Here is an 18848-nt window from a genome sequence, read left to right on the forward strand (position 1 = left end):
AGAGCCTTGGAATGTCAAGTTTCTCTTTCTGAAGCAAAGGGCAGGCGTGCTTACTGCCCATTATCAAGATTCAGGTTCTTTATGCTCAGTTTCTCTCTTGTAATACAGCCCTTTACTTGTGCAGGTGCTGTATATTCTTCTTCACATCATCCTGTGGAAATTGAGATTCAGAGAACTAACACATGCGCAAGTGATGATACTCTGTCTGCTTCTATTACTGTGAATGATAAACTGTCCATCTCTGATCCAGGAGTCTTCTGTTTTCTAATAAGTAGCATCCACTAAAACAATGACAGGCTTACTTATTAGCTTGCAATTCAGGTAAAATCTCAGACCCTTCACAATTCTTGACATACAGGTCAAATTGTGAGAAACAATATAAGCTGAGGCTCAGAGATTGATCCCTAAGATGGGAAAGAATAAATGTACTTGCCCTGTGTCCCCCTCTACCAGCAAAAAGGAAGTCCAGCACCAAGTCAACTGTTTGGGTATTAGAAACAATGTTTGCCTCATCTAAGGATTTTGTACAAGTTGACCAGAAAATGTGCCAGCTTTTTAGCTGGGGTCTTGAGCGGCACACAGCGCTAGAGACAGTGGAACAGGCTGTCTCAGCATCATTCCTCTTGGGGCCTAAATTCCCCAGGGCCCCCTCTGAACTACAGGTGTCTGTTACTGATAACTAAACTGATTTCAGCCTCTGGCAATTGGAGGCAGCTTCTGCCTGGATGTTCTCTTTAGGTACTGGACTCAGTGCCTCTCTGTAGGTCTACCCAATACATTCATTCAAGAAATAGACACCGGTCTGCTGATGGGAACTTTTGGAGACCAAGTACCTTTCAGAGGATTTCCAGGTAACACTGTGTCCAGATATTCCCATACCAGCTTGGGGGGCCATTCAGGTGCTAACCATGGAGTTGGAAAGGTTCAACCATCTTCTCTTATGAGATGGAGATGGTATACCCAAGAGACACCCCCATCTGGTTCTGCACTTGTGTCTTCCTTAGGTAAAAATGTCACAGGCACATCCTTAGAACCTTTAGCTCCCCCTCGATCAGTAACAGAGGAAGCCTTGACTACCTTGGCACCCCGGTAGTCCTTCCAGGAATTTCTCACGTATGCGTGGACTTGGTTTATCAATGGCTTGGCCAAACTGAAAGCTGATAATGTCCACTGGGTGGCAGCAGCCATCCAGCCCCAATAACTACTCTAAAAGACTCTTGCCTTGGACCAGATATAGGCAAACAAGTCTTTATTGTTTATGTTTCGTGTATGAATGTCTTATTCTACTAGGAAGACTTTAAGCTCATAGAAGGTAGGGATCATAGCTTAAATTGTACGTTTCCTGCCAGGTCCAACGCGAATTGGACTCCAATTCAAGATATATATTTTAAAAGAATTTATCATTTATTATAGCTGAATTTAAACTTAATCTTACAATTTTTTAAGAATATTTTTATTTTATATTTTGCCTCAGTGTATTTGCAACATATAATCTAGTTTATTTTCATCCTTGTTTGGTTTTTCTAAAAACCATCCTAAGGCCCACAACAATTCCCTTTGATTCAAAGAATCCTATTAGGCTAAATGATCTCTATTTATAATTCTGCCTCCAGTAATTATTATTATACTTGGTTCTTCATTATTCTTAATATTATTAGTCTTATGAGACTTAATGTAACCAGAAATTACTGTAGGCATATACTCACAGGAATAGCTTTACATGATTTTATGTCCAGTTTCAGTCCTCTGAATCGGTGCTCCCTTGGGAATTAAGCTGGACCAGGGGAGGCTCTCCCTGATTAACTTCCCATTATACTTTGAAAAGTGGGTACTGTCTAACAGGTGCTTTTTAGGATTCTGCATTAAAGTTCACCATCAGACTCTGAACCACAAGTAGCAATGCTATATAGTGGGAAGAATATTGGACTTGATTTTTTTTTAATGAGTTTTAGCCCTTTGTCAACTCAGAGTTAAAAATAGAGCCTTAAGTAAGTCCCTTCACCTCTCTGCATCAGCTTCCTCATATGTTAAGTATCAAATGAAAGAGACTAACTAATTGAAACCTAACTAGTCTCACTGCCTCCAGTCACTGCCAGTTTCAATTCATCGGTCAGTTTAAAAAGATTAAACTTTCTAGAACAATACTCTGACCACATCACTCTCTGCTGAGAATTACTGAATAGCTTTCCTATGCTAAAAGTTAAAGTTCAGACTTCTTAGATGGGTATTCCACTTTGGTTCTATTCAACATATGTTTATTGAGTGGACAGTGTATATATGAAAGTGTTCTAGGCTCTAGTGATGCAAAGATAAATATCATAGGCCTCTTGCTCTTCTCTAAGGAGCTTAGGGTTTAGTAGAAGAGGCATCCTTGTAAATGAATAATGACTTTTAAAAGTCCTGCTGTGTGCTTTAGTATTATGATAAACATCAGGGTTATAAGGGTCACCCCCAAATAAATAAATAATAAAGTAATAGTGATAATGATAACAGCCATCATTTGTTGATAGTCTGCCATGTATGGTGTACAGGGCACTGTTTGGCACTTTAGATGCATTTTTGTGTGTGTGTAACATTATCTTCCTTTTACAAATGATATAACTCAATGAAAACATGACTCACCCAAAAGCGTATGAATAAAAGTGAGATTCAGACTCATATTTGCCTAATTACAACATCCATGTCCCACTGTATTAGTTTTATATGGTTGCCATAACAAAATACCACGAGTTTAGTGGCTTTAAAAGAAAACAAATTTATTATCTTACAGCTGTTTAGGTCAGAAGTCTGGCAAGGGTCCCACTGAGTGAAAAATCACAGTGTCTTTAGGGATGTACTCCTGCCAGAGGCTCTAGGATAGAATCTGCCTCTTTGCTCATTCATGTCTTTGGTGGAATTCAGTTCCTTGTGGTTGTAGGGCTGAGGTCCCCATTTCCTAGCTGGCTATCAGTTGCAGGTCATACCCAGCTTTTCAAGGCCACCCGCATTCCTTGGCTAGTGGCCCTTTTGCTGCATCTTCAAAGCTGGTAATAGTGGGTCAAGTCCCTCTCATCATTTGACTCTTTTCTGCCTCTTCTTCAGTTTTTGTACTTCACTCTTCTGCCTTCCTCTTTTGCTTTTAAGGACTTATGTGATGTGATCCGGCCCACCTGGATAATCCAGGATAATATTCCCATCCCAAGATCCTTACCTTTAATCACATTTGCCAAAATCACACCTTCCCCCCACCCCTACGCCCCACACACAAAGTAACATATTCACAGGTACTAGAGATTTGGGCAGGAACATTATGATGAGTCATTGTTCAGACTACCACACCCAGTTTCTTTCTTTATATTTTTTTCCTAAAGAATGAGGGATTTGGTAAAGTGGGATTAGTTTGATCTAATGGAATAGTAGCCTTTTAATAGAGAGAAAAATATATACTTAAAACTAGGAAGAACATGATCAAGGACTCAGGGACATAAAGGTCCATGTGTGTTTAGAGGAATGGACAGATATCTGGTTGAATGAAAAGGTGATGGTATAGTGAGGATTTGAAATAATGATGCTAGAAGATGGGCTGGGACTGGCATGTGAATGTCTTTGAATGATGTGCTCAGAAGTTTAGACTAAATCCCATTAAAGAAGAGGAGTGAGGAAATGTTTTGACCACCAAGCAGGCAGCTGAGAATCCTATATGATCATATCTCTCCTAATTCCATACATGAATTTTGGAGTGAGAGGACACGGATTTTTAGTTCTGGCTCCAGTATTGACTAGCTTACTCTCTACATGATTGCTTTTAAGGTTTGATGCAGAATAAATACCGTCATACACATGTGTACATGCATGTACGTGCGTATACACTTCTACAGGTACATACACACATGAAAGTGCTTTGTAAATTATAAATGGTATAAAAATATTAGTTTGGATCTCAAACAAGTTTGATTTAATTCTTATCCACAAGCATGCTGTGAATCATACTTCTCATTATTCATACCACTTGCTGCTTGCTGGAAAGGCATTTTCTGTTCTCTGTGTTTCTTCCATGAATCCTACTCTTCCTTTTAAGGTTGTTAAGTACCGCACTCCTCTGTGGAGCCATCGCTGGTGACCCCAGTGCTACGTCTCCTGGTGTCACTGATCTTTCATAGAATTCACTTATGCCATTCAATTCTCCCATCATATATTGATTTGTATTCTCAGTGAACCTTTAGTTTAACTGTGTACATTGTTGTTATTTATAAACTCTATTAGGACAGAGATGTCGTCTTTTGATTCTTGTTGTTTGTTAGTTTTTCTATTTGGCCTAGGATTTTATGTAATGAGCTATAATGAAAAAGAACACACACCTCAGTGTTAGATCCATCTGGGTCTAAATCCCAGCTCTGCCACATACCAATAATGTGAATTTGCACAAGTTAATTAATATTGGTGTAAAATCAAGATAATATTTATTTTTCAATGTTGTGAGAATTAGGGATAATATGTATAAAATGTCCAACTTTGGTTGGCATTCAATTAATTTTAGTTATGATAATGAAAGTGATGACTATTAAATGGTGTTTTCATTTTTTTTAACCAAAGCATGTGTTCACCTAAATTTGGTTTTATATAGTTATTTAAGTAGTGATCCATTTTTTCCAAAACATCTTACAATCATTTATTTATATTTCAAAACAGCCTTGTAAATGAAGTCAGTTTTAACAACAATTTTAGTAATGGAAAATTTTGTACAGGAAAGTTAAAGGAAGTGATTAAGACCAGACTTTGAATCACTAAGGTCTATGAATTGACCTAAATGTGATGACTTTAGCTGCTATGCTTAGTTAACTATTAGCAATTAGCCTTCTCTCACCAAAACTGGAATTCATAGTCCTAAAACTATCTGGCATTTACATATATTCATCAAAATCTTTTGGCCTCTCGATTTTGCAGCAGACAACCTAAAAAAAATCTAGATTTTTTTCCCATTGATTCTTTGCCTGTTACTTAAGTTTTTTCTTGTATTTTTCAAACGCTTCAGGAGGAAATTATTTGTTTACCTTTGATTAGCTTCATTACTTAAATTGTTTCAGCCTTCATTCCATCTCTCAACTTATCCCACACAATGTATGACTCTTCCCCCTTCTCTTTTTAAATACATCATATAGATGGTTACTTGTCAGTAAATTTCAAGGAAGATTCAGCATTATCATTCTCCAGAGAGAACACTTGAAAACAGCAGATAGTCAATATTTGCCAATGCGTGCTATGCCATGATAATATGTCTTGGTGGATTTATAGTCTTTGAAGCCATTTACACCTCCCTCAAGCTCAATTTTCTCATCTATACAAAGGAATCCTGGTCTCTAATCTCCCTGGGAATTGAGATGAGGGTAATATGAGATAATACATGTTAATGTTCTATAAAAATAAGGTATTTATGTTATTATCTAGTATGATATTAATTTCTCTTTTTTTGCAAATAATAATGGAATAGGAGTTTATTCTGCCTTAGATTTTACTCAAAACCCCCACGTGAGTAAATGCTGAAAATCATTCAGCCAGATTTTCATACCAAAAACCTAAAAGCAGTTCTTGACCTCTCCCATGCTGGTTTAATCTATCAGAAATTTCTGTGGCTCTGTCTTTAAAATATTTCCCGATTTCAGCCAGTTTTCCCCATCAGCGCTGCTACCCTTCTAATGCCAATGATAACAACTCACATGTGTTGATTACTCATTTTGTTCCAGGCGCTGCTTATTTAATACTCTTATTCCTGCTAGTCTGAACCTACTTCATCCCTAACTATAATAGCCTCCTAATGGGTCTCCTTTTAGGTAGTCATGCTACTCTTTCCATGTTCCAGTCAAGGATTTTTTTTAAATATTTGTTTCTGGGTGGCATTAATTATAGGCAAAAGCTGCCAATGGCTTCCCATCTCAGAGTAAAGCCAAGGTCCTTACTGTGAACACAGAGCCCTCCTCCTGGCCCCGTCTAAATCCCCTCCCACAGCTCAGAACCATGCTCATTAGGATCTAGCCATATGGCCTTCTTGACGACCCTCCATGACTCTAAGCTCTTTCCCACCATAGGACCTTGAACTTGTGATTCCCTCAGCCAACTTGCATGGCTTTCTCCTTCACTCTATTCAGGTTCTCTACTTAAGTGTTATTTCTTTAAAGATGACAACAAAGGACCACCCCCTCTTCCACCCACACTCCATTTACTATCATTCTCTCTATATGTGTGTTCCGTCATTGTCTTTCTTCTCCAGTGGAGGAGAAACACCATAAGGACAAACACTGACTTCCCCACTGCTATACTCCCTGTGCCAAAGCAATGTGCCTGGTACAGAGAAGGTGATTGTTAATTCTTTATTGTATAAAGGAATAAATGGAACAATGCATGAAGACTCTTGTGATACTTCTGGTCTTAGTGTAAGCTTGTTATAAAGATTAATTCCCTTAGCTCCTTAGCTTTAGCTTACTTCTTCTTCTTTTTTATTTTCTTAATATGTATATACTTTACAATAATGAAGACCCATGAGAGAAATTTCTTTACAACCTTGTGTGAGGGAATGCTGTGGTTCTCCTAAGCAAATATTGTGACTTTAATCTTACAGATACTGATTTTTTAATAATTCCTTATGCCTCCCTTTTGTAATACTCTCAGAGTGCTGCTCTTGTAGCCCAATTATTATAACTCTGCAGGATGATTTTTGTGTTGTAAGCTTGTAACTAGATTCATTGTACTAGTTTCTCTTTATCTTCTGATTCCATCAGTTTACCCATTTGGCCACTTCAATTCTTACTGAAAAGAAATAAAATATTAAAATACTAATAGACTGTACCTATAGCAACCTCTGAGATTCTGTTTATTCATTCTTTGTCATGTGTATCAACTCAACAGGCTTTAAAGTAATAGACAAAATGACTTGCCGTCAATACAAGAGGCTGGCGTTGGCCGGATGAAATATTTGGTGATCCTAACCATTTTAGCTCCTTGATTTGTTTATTCTTACATTTTGTTGGAAAATTCTCCAACAAATCTGGAAGCAGTGCACTCAGGGCTCTCATGTTGATGATTGTTGCTGCCCATTCAGTGTTAATCAAGGGGCTTTGGATATTCTCTCTCTTGTCATCCCCACACAAAGGAATGGAACAGTCATACTATTCCCATTATGCTCTTGAGAGTCATTGGTGACACAGCAACCAAACTTCACGGCTCAAATGGACATCTGAGATTAGGGCTTTTAGCCTTTCTCTGGAGCATATTGGATTGGAGTGGATTAATCAGATTAGGTATTTGATAATATGAGATACATTGTCTAGTCCAACACTGTAATAGATGTTCAGTGTACCAGACGGGTGATTTTGTTGATGACATGATTTATGCACAGCAAACACCTACCACAGAGCCAGACAGAATTAAATATTTGATAATTCGATCATTAGCCATTACAACCTGTTATTAATATGGTATTATTTTGTTTTGTACATGTGTGATAAATTTAGGAAAATTTTTCAGACACATATGTATGTATATGTTATATATATTGCAAGGTTGATTTTACAACATTGGAAATTGTACTTTAGCCTTCTTATCCTCAATTGCCACATTTGAAAATGGAGATAACATTTCTTACAATGTTGTTATGAATATTAGAGATAATATTCATAAAATCCTTAGTGCAAAGCACAGCATATAGGAGGTGATTAATAAATAGTAGTTATCATTATGATTAATTTTACCATTCACTTTAAAATTGCTCTTCAGTCATTTTAACCATATTTTAATATATATGCATATTCATGTATGTAATACGTTCATATGTACATACACAAAATATACACACATGTATATATGTAATATGTGCGAATTGTGCAACACATATGTAACATATATACACATGCACACAGGTGCATACACACAAATACTGAAAACTAGTTTTACCCGAGTTAGATGGTATATGTTTTAAGGAAAGGGAGCCTATATTTTAATCCTGTTTTAAAAGGATTTTGCACTCTACTCACTATGAATGATGTATACTAAGTCAAAAATACATAAACCATAACAAATTCAAACATAATATACTGCACAAATGGGAGTAGCATTTAGGCACACAAATACCGTGGATTTGTTTTGCTTCCTATTAATAGAATTTAGCTTAGATGGTCTGTTTTATTTTCCCCTTTGAATTAGATGATTGTCTCAGTTTCATTACATAGAATTTTTATTAACCAGGTCAGCAGTGTTTACAAATGGAAATTGCTTTGTTATAGGATCAAATTGTATAACGGTAGTATTAAATTGGGATTGTGACTATAATGAATTCTATCTATAGACATAATAGGTAAATCTTTGCTTAAAGTATTAAAAAATGTATATTTTGAACAAACTGAATAGCTACTGTCACTTTCCAAAACAAAAGGAAAAAAAACCAGAAATGTTTATTTTCATCACAGCAAATAGGTCCAAGGTGATTGACTCTGTATAATAGCCTCAGTCTTGGTATCTCAAAGTTCATCAATCCAAACACAGCCCTATCCCTGTCATCTTTGTCCAACAACCAGAATATCAACTCATCTTCCAGTCAACCATCTCCTAGGAGGCTCTCACTCGCGCACTATATTCCCTCCTCCTTGCTTTATTCAGTTCGTTCATACTCACTCATTCATTTTTTTGTTCAGCCAGCAAATGTATAGTGAGTCCTTTGAAATACGTGCCAGTTTCTATACCCTGTGGACCCTACTGACTAGCAGTGGAAAAAGTCATAATGCAAATAACCATGCAGACAAGTATAACACGATGTTATTAAAGTCCTTTGAAGAAGAGCTGCCTGTTATGTTAAGAGGTTATAGTAGACGGATTTGAACAACCAAGACTTCCTGCAGGAAGTAGAGACTGAGCTGAAATCTGCAAGATTTTCAAAGAGAGAGTTCAGGAGGCAGGTGGTCCAGCATGTATAAAGTGTCTGTGGCTGGCGGGGCTGGAAACAGGCCAGTAGGTTTGTGGTGGGGAGTTGAGGGGGAGAGCATGATCAGAGAGAAGGCTGGAAAGGTGCGTAGCGAACAGACTTTGAGTTGATTCTCCATCAACTTAGCAAATTTGGTCTTTCCCCTAACTGTGATAGGTACCCATGAAAAGCTTTCAAGCAGGGTGGTGATCCAATGTGCATTTTGAAAACATCACTGGACTTGCAACGTGGGATATGAATTTCAGGAGGACCAGAATAGATGCAGAGCAATCAATTAGGAAGCTGTTTCATTAGTCAAGGAGAGAGATGAGTATCCCTTGAGAGAAGTGGATGATTTAAGAGATATTTAGAAGGTAAAATGAGAAACTGTTAGTGACTGATTGAATATGGGAAATGAGGGAGAAACAGGGATCAAGGGGGACTACTGAATTTCTCCCAGGTTCTCTTTTATCACTACTCACTTTCCCTTTTTGCTCTGCCGCTCCGTGGCATGTGGCATCTTCCCGGACCGAGACACGAACCCGTGTCCCCTGCATCGGTAGGCGGACTCTCAACCACTGCACCACCAGGGAAGCCCTTCCTCTACCTTTTGCAACTCATAAACTACCCTATATTTAGTATAGATCTTAGATATTTTCACAGGGCATTTCATTCCTTATATCTCCTTTTGAAAACTGAAATTTGGTTCTCCCTTAATTTCAACATTTCTTCCATAGCCATCTGGAGTGGAGGGTTCAGTCTTCCAATTCCCATAAACCGTGGTGTCCAGAAAATCGTCAACATTGTTGCCACTCATTTCAGGTTAATACTCCTCAAAGGAGCTTCAGCCTTTGGATTTCCCAATTATAGTATAACTTTACTACTTCAACCCTTTCTTTAACCTGGGATAAGGCCCTTGGTGTGTTCAGGCCTTTGTTCTAGCCTATTTCTTTTTAAAGTAAAACAAATATTTATTTCATTACACACACACACGGTATAACCAAAAAGGGGCATAGATTAAAAAAAAAATCATTTTCTTCTGACTTCAGTCTTTATGTTTCTAATTCCAGAGGAATTGTTTATTGCTTATGTATCTTTCCAGAGATGTTCAATAAATACACGGGCACATGTGTATGTTGTGCCTGTGTATGTATTCCTCTTTTTCACTTTAAAAATCTTGTTCATTTGTAGCCAAAGTAAATTTCAGGTGCATCAAAGGTTTAAAATCTTTTAAAAAAATGGATCATATAACATATAGTAATTGTATAACACTAGAAAACATATGGAAGATTTTTATTTAATGTTGGATTGTCAAAAACCATTCAAGGGTTTCCCTGGTGGCGCAGTGGTTGAGAGTCCGCCTGCTGATGCAGAGGACGCGGGTTCGTGCCCCGGTCCGGGAGGATCCCCCATGCCGCGGAGCGGTTGGGCCCGTGAGCCATGGCCGCTGGGCCTGCGCGTCCGGAGCCTGTGCTCTGCAACGGGGGAGGCCACAGCAGTGAGAGACCCGCATACCGCAAAAAAAAAAAAAAAAAAAAAAAAAAACCATTCAAGGAAGGATTGAAAAATTCAACTGCATAAAAGTACAAAATATAATTTTCCTAAAGTGATTTTTATCTTGAGATTTAGCCCTAGGTCGTACTTGTGGCTCTAGCTCTGTGTTATGGCAGCAGCTCCATTTGCGATGTCTTACATAAAAATAATTCTCTGTAAATATGCAAAGCCTCTATTAGGTACACTGAAAGAAAACAAAGGATTATTATAGTTTACATTTCCTGACAGCAAAAATAATCCACTGGACTGTCTTCATGTCCCTTCTCTGATAGTTGAATTTAAGACTTCAGAAAATGATGATGCTTAATGATTAAACTCATTACCTTACTAAATATGATACACTCAGAACTCAAGGTATGCAAATTGTTCACCACCAAGACATTAGAAATTGTCTCCAAGTCAGAATTATTAAGAAACATTTATCTTTATAGGTTCCTTTGTATTTCTTATTTGTGTGCTCTTCTAATAGAATTAGGTGAATGTTAGCATGTAATGTCAGCCTAACATTTCTTCGATGTAAAGTATTAAAAATGAGTCATTAAGAAGTTGAGAAATAAACTGTTCTTTCTGCAGATATCTTTTTGAATGGACATGAGTGGTAACTTCGTTAGTATAAATTTTGTCACGCTGAGCAAGACAGAAAGTGCTCTTTGAGTATTTGGATTGCTTTTATTTGCAATGAAGAAGGTGGAGGCTGCAGGCACAATATTTTGGCTAATAGGCAGTTTGTTGCCAGTTGAGGACTGAGCCTGTGGCTAGTAAGCATTGCCCAGGAAACATGCAAGTATGGACTGCTGCTGTTCCAAACTAAAGCCTCAGCAGTACTGCAGTCACAGTCCGTTGGAATCACGTTAGTTCCTTCTCCTTAAACCCTGGAGGCTTCTTTTCTGTTTAGACTTCCTTCCATGCTTTCCTCTTTTTCTTAATGCAAATCATGAATCCTCTACCTGTTTTGTTTTGTTTTGTCAATTCTTTAAGGCTACCATGATCTATTTTATGGAATTTCTTTCCACGTATTCTCTCCTTCATGCTAATATTAAAGGAGGTCCCACAGCAACTTGGTATTTTCAAGTTTTTGCTGCAAGTTACTCTGGGAAAATATCAAGATGCTTAAAAAATAACAAATAGGAAGGGCTTTCACATGTTTCAGCATCTCCCAAAGCACCTGGTCTGCCATGTTTACCTACTGCAAAGACCATAGCCAGAAGGGTTTTATTTTCTATCCTCATATCACCTAGAAGGCTTTGCTGCTCCACTGAACTCTCTTGCCACATAAATAGAATTACAAAGTGAGAAAAAGAAATGCAGCCCCTGACATTCAGGACCCAGCCTGGAACTGTCAGCTAGGGCTTGGGGTTGCTACGAGCTGGTGTTTCTCCTGTTTAATGTAAACAATTTCACAGGGTGTCAGCATCAGACAAAGCCATTCTGGTACCATGATGGAGCAAGACGAAAACAAGATCACTCTGTGACTGTGCTTGAACACAGACAAAAACATGGACATTGTTTCAGCAAAAAGAATGACCAAACATTCTGCTATCTTTACTCATATGAATGAAACCTGTTCCTCACCAATTATAGCTTTAGCCTATTCTAGTCTTCCCTTTGTTATATAAGAATTATTAAGATACCTGCTTCCTGACAGCATCCAATCTGGAGCAAAACTCCACTTTCTTGGAGCCTCCCCAAAATAACTTAACCAAAGCCCTAATCCTATAATAAGTCATTTCTAATACTCTCTTACTGAGCTGCCTTGTGGTTCCCGAGGGTATTTGTGCTCCATCACTACAATGAGTAATAAAACCAACTTACTTTGAGCTATAGATGTGTGCCTTGTAGTCCTTTGCTGGAGGGCAGTGGTACCAGAGAGAGAATGGGGCAAGACTGTACAGTATGTGTGGGCCACTTTGAGGACTGAGGTTTTTACTCTGAGTGAGATGGGGTGCCATTGGAAGATTTTACTTTTTTAACTTTCAAAAGTTTATATTTAAAAAATTTTTGTAGTAGTTTCCAATTGAGAGAGACATTGCAAGAACTATACAGAGAACCCAAACATATACTACATACAGATTCACAGATTATTATCAGTTTGCCCATTCGTTTTATATATAAACTTACTTTCTTCTGAGTCATTTCAGAGTAAATTGCAGACATCATCACGTCCTTTTACCTCTAAATAATTCATAGTCTGTTTTCTAAAATAGAGGACAGTCATTTAATGTATAATGATTAAATCCGAAAATTTAATATTTATACAATATTATTATCCAATGTATAGGCCTCATTCAGACTTTACCAATTGCCTCAAAAATATCCTTTATGTAATTTTTGCTTTTTACCTGAATCATAGATGAACACATTGAGCATATCTATGATAACTGCTTTAACTTCTTTGAAAATTCCGTCATTTCTGTCATGTCTATTTTTGCTTCTGTTGACTAATTTTTTCAGGATCCACTCAAGGATCATGCATTACATTTAGTTTTTATGTAGCTCTAGATTTCTTTAATCTAAACAGTTACTCAGCCTTTCTTTGTCTTTTTTGACATTGATATCTTTGAGAAGTATAGGCCTTTTATTTTGTAGAATGTCCCTCAATTCGTGTTTTTTGATTTCTCCTCATAATTAGATTCCGTTTATGCATTTTTGGGTGAAAATGACTTGTCAGCTTTTTTGGAAATTAGTTGATCATATATTTGTGAGTCTATTTCTGAACTGTACATCCAGATCCACTAAGCAATCTGTCGGTACATAAGTCAGTACCATACAGTGTTAATTTTTATAGCTTTACAGTGTATATAGAAAGCAGGTACTGTAAATCTGCCAACTTTTTAGCTAATGTAGGTGCTTTGCATTTCCATACACATTTTAGAATCATTTTGTTAATTTATACAAAATCCTACTGAAATTTTGATTGGGGTTATATTGAAATTATAGTTAAATTTGGAGAGAATTGAGTTCTTAACAATATTGAGTTTTATAATCCATAAAACTGATACGTATCTCCATCTATTCAGGGTCTCTTTTCCTATCAGTATTTTGTAGTTATCAGTGTAAAGGCCGGGCATGTATTTTGTTGAATTTATCCCTAGAATTTCATGTTCGGGGATGCCATTTTAAAGGATTTTTTTAAAATTTCAGATTCCAGTTACTTATTTCTAGCATATGGAAATGTAATTTATTTTTGTATAGTGACGACATGTAACCTTGCTAACCTTACTTGCTGGTACAAATAGCTTTTTTGTAATTTTATAGAATTGTAGATGAACACATTGAGCACGTTTATGATAGCTGCTTTAACTTCTTTGATAATTGCGTCATCTCTGTTTTATCTATATTTGCTTCTATTGACTGATTTTTCTCCTGGGTTTAGATCACATTTTCCTACTTCCTCATATGCTTTTAAGTTTTAATTTGATGCTGGACATTGTGAATTCTATGTTGCTAAGTGCTGAAGTTTGGTAAATTCCTTTAAGAAGCATTGAACTTTGTTCTAGAGACACTTAAGTTGCTTACAGTTCTTTATGGTCCATTTAAGTCTTATTTTTAAGTCTTTGTAAAGACAGGTTTAAGATAGAAGTCAGCAGATTTTTACAGTCAATTTTTTTTTTAACTTAAAGGAAACTTTATTTAGTATTCTTTTTAAAGCAGTCTAGTTTAAAAACAAGTTGAGGGACTTCCCTGGTGGCGCAGTGGATGACTCTGCGCTCGTACTGCAGGGGGCCCAGGTTCAATCCCTGGTCAGGGAACTAGATCCCACATGCATGCAACTAAGAGTTCGCATGCCACAACTAAGGAGCCCACGTGTTGCAACTAAGGAGCTGGTGAGCCGCAACTTAGGAGTCCTGGAGCCACAACTAAGGAGCCTGCCTGCTGCAACTAAGACTCAGTGCAACCAAATAAATAAATAAATATTAAAAGAAAAAAAAGATGAATAAGAACCTAATGTATAACATGGTGACTATAGCTGATAACACTGTGTTGTATAATTAAAATTAATTTGCTAAGAGTTGAACTTAAGTATTCTTATCAAAAAATTAAAAAATTTAAAATAATAAATAAATAAAAACAAGTTGAGGTTAAGAAAACAGTATGTTCAGAGAGTGAATATGTTCAGCTGTGCAGGTCATATGGTCCTGACTGAAACTACTCAACTACCATTTCAATGTGAAAATAACCATAGATAATATCAATATATAAACTAGTGGGCATGGCTAAGTCCCAATAAAATGTTATTTACTTAAACAAGTGGTAGACCAGATTTGGTCCTGAGACTATAGTTCCAATCCATGGTCTAGAGACTACTTCCTGCTAGAGTCTCTTTGCTTGTTACTAAATTGTACCCTTTCTGGATTTCCTACTGAATGCCCTGTTTATTTGCCAAGGACTCTCCACTCTGGCTGGCAGTAACTCAAAGATATCCGGTCTTCTGTAAATTCTGGTAATTTTTCAGCTTATATCTCCTAGTTATTGTTTTCTTAGAAGTTTTTCTCTGTCTCTCTTTGTGGATTTTACCCCGCAAACATGAAAATTAGAATTCAGCAAAGCCTTAAGCATATCTCTGGATCTCCTTAGCTACATACCTCCTGTTTCTCCACCACCCTGCCTTGCAAATTCTATCTGTCTGAGACACTGTCTTCTCAACTCACTGCAACCTCACTTTCTGCTGTGCTGACCATTTTGGAGCTACAGTCTAGAAGGTTCCTCCAAGAAGAAGTCTGGCATGATCCTGTATAGGATTTGCCTTTTTTTTCCCTTTCTCTAAGAGATCACAATCCTGTGCTTTCTGTTGTGCAGTGTCTGCGAACACTTGTTTCATAGATTTTTCCCAGGCTTCTAGTTGTTTATGGCTGGAGGGTAATTTCATACCTTCTTACTCCGTGTGCTAAGAGCCAGAGTCCTCTCATTACTTATTTTGATGTTGAAATTATTTCTGACCAGTAGTTCAACCTTTCATCATAATGATGTAATTTTTGGAGAACTTCATTAATTTTTGACACACACACACACAAAAATTCCCAGGCTCATCTTGGACTTTCTTTTCCTTAGCCCCAGACAGACCATTTTCCCAAGAAGACCTAGTTCCTTGTAATGGGGAATAGTATTTAAATAACGTAGAGTTTGGGGCAGAGAAGTAACATTCAATTTATTTCAAATATCACCATGTAAATATTTTTGTAAATATTTGTAATATTTTTATTGATGTATAGTTGATGCATAATGTGTTAATTTCTGCTGTACAGCAAAGTGATTCAGTTACATGTATATATATATACACACACACACATTCTTTTCTCTATTCTTTTCCATTATGGTTTATCATAGGATATTGAATGTGCTATACAATAGGACTTTGTTTTTTATCCATTCTGTATATAATAGCTTATATCTGTTAACCTCAGCATGGTTCTTTATTGTTTAATGGACCATACAGGGCAAGGGTAGGGTGCAGAGATCAGGAAGGAAAGCACTGCAATGCAATCACAAAAAAATGATAGTGGCTTGAACCAAAATAGTAACAGTAGAGGTAATGAGAGATATTCTAATGGTAGGATTGACAATTGACAGAATTCACTGAAAGATTACATGTGAGTTATGAGATAAAATGTTGTATATATTATTATTACAGCTCCTAGAACTTGGGGCCATCCTCAATTACAAGATGGTCCGTCATCCAAAATTTGGTTCAGATATCAAGACTGATGACAGCACATACACACCAAAATGGTTTGAAAATGTCTGTTACTCACATAATGAGGCTTTCTAGGAAATCAAGGTAGCTCCTAGGCATGTCCAAAAGTAGTTTTAGAGAACGAGGAAAGAAAACTGGGATAGAGTTTTATGGTGGTTAGGTGGTGGGACCTGGCTGAGGATTCCGGTGCACAGGTAGGGGCTTGCGTAGGTTGAATCTTCTACCAACAGGGGGAGCACCTGGACTTTCTTACCAGCTTTCCCAGATGTGGAACACAATGGGAAGGGCTCTTAGCAATCAAGTCATACATCAAAAAGTGGAGTCAGACTCTACCATACAGAGCTCCTTACAAGATATTTTTTCTCTGAATAACTGGAGTTGCCATTAATACAGATGAGAAAGACTGTTCAGTGAGAAAGTTTGGAGGGGAAGAATCAGAGTTTGAATTTAAGCGTATTAAGTTTCAGATGTCTCTAAGGTTTACACGGGAGGTTTTTAACTTTTATAATTTGTTCTTTCTTACAAAATTAAACTGCCTCTCAACAGGGTCACTGCCTAATTGAAACAATATTTTTTTCTGTAAAAATGAACACAGTTTCATAAGAGCCTTAATATCAGAATCATTTAAAGGTATACACCCTACTTTCAAGTAGCTGATTTCTTTGGACAAAACAACAGGCATGGAAAATAATTTAGAAATAGGTAAATAACATTAGTTGATAACTTCCCTTGATGTTTACCAAAAGTGCTTTTTGTTATTTTATGAATAGAATGCATTAAAGCAGTGAAATTTTCTTTATTAACATAGAGGGCTTTCTGTTCAAAATTAATCTTGGGTAATATTCGAATTACTGTATTTTTAAATTATGCAGGTATTTATGTTTTAGATCGATAAAACTTAATCACTGTGACTATCTTAAAATACTAGCTATATTGATTGTGGAATATATCAGGCTCTATGTTTCCATTTAGAAACACATCCAAATTATTTTCTTGTGTGTTTTAAAAGAATTAGATTTTAGCTTGATTCACTTGCTTTGGAGAAAAGCATCTTTAAAACCAGTAAATTTGTTTTTACTCCCCAAACAAATTGGAATTGACAGAATCAATATAAATATCAATTGTATAACATCAAATGATCTAGTAATTTCTCAGGTTCTCAGCAGATCCATGAGAGATACTGCATCTAGTAGTCAACACCACCATTTCTGTCCCTCGGTGGTCTTGTGTTTGCGATAGTTGACCTATCACTGCGCTTCAGGTCAATGGATTTTTAAAAAATAATTCTGAAGACAACAGACCTGGGTCCAAATTGCATTTCTGCTCTTGAAAAATCAGCAAGTCATTTAACATCTATAATCCTCAGTTTTCTCATCTATAAATGAGAGGGTTAATGTAAGTGATCTCCATTTCCATTAAAGCTCAAAAATGCTTTAATGTTACAATTCTGAGTCAAGCTCTGTAATTGAAACATCAAAGGTATTTTGTCTTAACCTCCAATCTGCTAGCTGAACTGGGCACCTAAATAAAAATAGTTTAATCCCACACTGCAAGAAAAGAAAATGGTAGCAATTAACCCAGACAAGAAAGTTTTGTTAGAGACAGAATGCATGGTTGAAACTTATTTTCGAAGGCTTTGCGAGTGTAAAGGCCATTTAATTAGGCAATCTTGAGTGTGCAGTCCAAGAAGGGTTTAGCACACAAAATGGCTAGGAGGCTTCAGAACACCAGCCTCCTCCCCAGTGGTTTCTACATGGCCTTCCATTCCTCTCCTGCCACTTCTTCTCTCTTAGCCATCTATTTTCTGAAATGTGAGACCGATCCAGAACACAAAAGCTTTTCTATGAGATTTTATCAGCAGGAGTTTCCAATTCCCAGAACACCTTCCATTAAATCCCTGAATCACTTCCTACCTCTAATGCACACCAATCCTCAATCTTCAGACACTCTGCCTCAGGCCATGGAAGCTACCATCTAAAAATGAAGTAGCAAGTGGTATTACCAGCTCCCCTAACTGGCAGACAAGGAAGATGGGAAGGAAAAAACTTTCAGATACTATAGTGTCACAAAGCAAATGTGAAACTGATGTCCCAAGCTGGATCTCGGAACAGCTTTTCCTGCTGAAATATTTTCACCCGTGGTGGTGATGTTCTATTGTAATATTGGAGCAGGACAATAATAGTACCTTGACTGTGCATATCGAACTGGTTTATCATTTCCAAAACACTTTTGCTCATTCATTTATTTAACTAATATTTACTGATTGCCTATGAAGGGCCAGGCACTGTTCTAGGCACTGGTGATATAAACAAGTCTCTCTAATTAGCTTAACTTGTCTAGTTTTTACTGTTTTTCTTTCTCTTTAGATCATCAAGTGTATGATCCAAGTGGCATAACTGAGAAGTAGCAGAATCAGTTTGAGCTCAGCTGTTCAAAAGCATTGCTCTTTATCTTAAACTCTGTGGAAAGGTCTTTATGGTTGACATTGCTTTGTCGGGAAATTGCTCCTAAAATTCCAAACAACTGACAAATAAATGTTTTGGAGAAAAAAAAAAATCTGTTGGAAAGTTGGATATTACTTGTATATTCATGTCCCTGCTTCTGAGGAAGTATCATATATGTTTGGCTTCTGATAAATGTTGGAGTGCAAGGATGCTGATGGAATGTACTTTCAAA

The 18848-nt window shown here is 37.0% G+C and overlaps 1 protein-coding gene across 1 annotated transcript in view; it reads left to right on the top strand.

The window, feature by feature from the left end:
* The window catches only part of MALRD1 (MAM and LDL receptor class A domain containing 1), a gene marked incomplete at both ends in the record, with an annotated part of 578033 nt that overhangs the window by 286569 nt on the left and 272616 nt on the right, over positions 1–18848 (top strand). The gene's annotated exons all lie outside the window — the stretch shown is intronic.

This window comes from Grampus griseus (genome assembly GCF_964374135.1).
Source record: "Grampus griseus genome assembly, chromosome: 2".
NCBI lineage: Eukaryota > Metazoa > Chordata > Mammalia > Artiodactyla > Delphinidae > Grampus > Grampus griseus.